The 2,702-nt window shown below is 40.9% G+C and overlaps 1 pseudogene; it reads right to left on the reverse strand.

Annotated features, from left to right (window-relative positions):
• Positions 1-1,034: 1,034 nt before the first annotated feature.
• Positions 1,035-1,913, reverse strand: LOC101085378 (annotated as a pseudogene).
• Positions 1,914-2,702: the final 789 nt, after the last annotated feature.

Here is a 2,702-nt window from a genome sequence, read left to right on the forward strand (position 1 = left end):
AGAGAGGGAGACACAGAATCTGAAGCAGGCTCCAGCTCTGAGCTGTCAGCACAGAGCCCGTCGCCCTGGGGCCCGAACTCACAAACCATGAGATCATGACCTGAGCTGAAGTCGGACACAACCAACTGAGCCACCCAGGCCCACCTGCAATCCACCTTTTGATCAGTCCTTCAGCAAGAAAGGCAAAACTTTGAGGTTGTTTTACCTATTTGTGTATTTTTTGGTATTCAACCCTTTTAAAAACATTTTACTGGATTTCATTATAATTAGAACTTCCAATTTACTTGGAATTTATTAACTCATTCAGTAAATATTTGCTAAAAAACTCCTATGTAGAAAGTATTGCTCTAAATATATTGGATATAGCAGTGGGCAATTCAGGGCAAATGCTCCCTGCCTCTTGAAACCTAATTCTACTAAACAGACATACAGTAAATCAAGTAAGCTCTCAAATAAGTAAAATAATTTCAGATAGTTAAATGCCCAATGATGTAAACAAAGTACTATGATGGAGATGGGCAGGGACAGGGGGACATCTTAGTGGGGTCTACAAGTGACAATATAAATTGAAATGTAAAGGCTGAGAAGCCTATTGGACCAAGAGCATGGCAAAGAACAGAAAGTTCAAAATCTATAAGCAGAAGAGAACTTGACCTATTCTAACAGTTTTCAGAGGCCAGTGTGAGTAAATAAAGCACAGTGAAAGGAGATGAAAAAGCATGGGAAAATGTAGAAGAGATAATAATAATAGCAACATCATCATCTAACATTTACTGTGTGCTTTCTATTGCCAGATACAATGCAGATTATATCATTTGATCTTTACATGAATTCTAGGAGGTAATGTTATTATCAACATTTTACAGATGAAGAAACTGATGCTTAGAAAGGTTAAATAGGTAGGGACACCAGATACAGAATAAATTAGAGGATGTGGCAAATAATTCAACTCTTGCCTTTTTTGTTTGTTTTTACAAACTGTTTATTTTTCGTCAACCTTCTTTCCATTTTGTTTGCTTCTGTAGAAGAACAGCTTAAGACCACTCAGTTTTTCCTACCCATTCAGTGGCCTGAGCAGTGGGAGCTGCAGACCAGTCTTCAGTAGTAGGCTGAGCTCCAGTCTTCAGTAGGGAACTGCTGAGTAGGCACAGAGGGCACCCGCACACCTTCAGAACAGTCTGCGACTTGAGGTTGAGTATCAGTGAACTCAGGAGTTGGAGCTGTACATTCACCCTGAAATCCCTCCTTGTCACAGCCTTTTCTGCAACAGCGTGCTCTTGCTTTTCAATCTCTTCAGGACAGCTATGGAAGTAAAGATCAGGCATGACCTCCCATGGCTGTTCATGGGAAATTGTGCCATGCGTGTGCAGAACTTCCCTGGCCAGCATCCATCACATTAGAGCCACCGAGTGAGCTCCCTTGTTGCAAGGAATGGCAGTGTCCACATAGGGTAGAGGAGAGTCTGTGTTACACAGAGAGATGGTAAGAAAGTTAACATAAGATGCCTCTGTGACAGGCTGGTGGTCAGCCTTGGGATCAGTAACTACCAGAAATCTCAGCTCTCAGAAAGCTGCCTGGCTCTGGTTAGTGAAGGTTCCAGAAGTGAAGCAGCCAGCAATAGGAATGGTTCCAGTAGCAGCAGCAAACTTCAGCACGGCTCGCTGGCCAGTATTCCTGGATGATATGACACTGACATCAGCTGGGTTTTCAATGGCAACAATGGCACCAGCTGCCAGCAGAAGCTTCTCCTAGGTTCTCTTCAGATTTATGATGTAGATACCACCACTTTTCCTTTTGTAAATGTACTGTTACGTTAGGAAGTCAAGGTTGGTGTCACCTAAGTGGATTCCTTCTGCAAGAAATTTGAGGACAACCTCCACCTTCATTTGTAAGATATCAAGCGCTCTGGACATGGTGAAAGTTTCCCTTTAAGTTAACACAGGAATGCAAAAACAACGCTGTATGGTCCCCTCCCTGGGTATCATGGGAAAAGCTCAACTTTTGTCTTAATACAATAGGAAGCCATTGAGAGATTTTAGTTAACAGAGTGATATGATTCATTTCTGTTAATATAAAAATTTACCATGAATGACAGGCAAGGAGGGATTGCTTAATTTCTTTCTCCTCTCTTCACATCTGGTTTGTTTTGCTCCTGCTAGATTCTGAGCCATTCTAGAAGAGCAGAAATTTTTGTCTTGTTTATTACTTTATGTTCAGTCCTTAGCATGGTATTTAACATATTTTTAATGCTCATTTAATATTGAATGAATGAATGACTATACTGGATACTTGCTGATTTCCACCTACTTCCATTCTGATTTGGGTTTCTGATATTAAAAGTTATATTAGTTCTTATTTTTTGAGTCCTATAACTATTCCAATGTCCATTTACCTTTCTTAAGATTTTGATGTGTGGCCAGTTGCATAGTAATTGCAAGGATGGACATCGGACTATAGCCAGAGGGGTCAGATAGGAGGTTACAGAAGTCAAATGGATAAGAGCCATCAGGGCAGAGTCTAGGGCAGTACAGAAAAACCACATCTCTCAGTTTTTCTGAGCACTGCAAAGACCTGTTCCACCCAAGGACCCCACTCTATCTTGCTTTGCTCATTAGGCTGTGTTTCTGAGTATTTTGCTCCCTATGAGTCTAATTATTTTGTTTTTAATGTTTATTTTTGAGATAGAGAATCAGTGGGTGTGG

Source organism: Felis catus, chromosome B2 (assembly GCF_018350175.1).
Source record: "Felis catus isolate Fca126 chromosome B2, F.catus_Fca126_mat1.0, whole genome shotgun sequence".
In the NCBI taxonomy this organism is placed as follows: Eukaryota; Metazoa; Chordata; class Mammalia; order Carnivora; family Felidae; genus Felis; species Felis catus.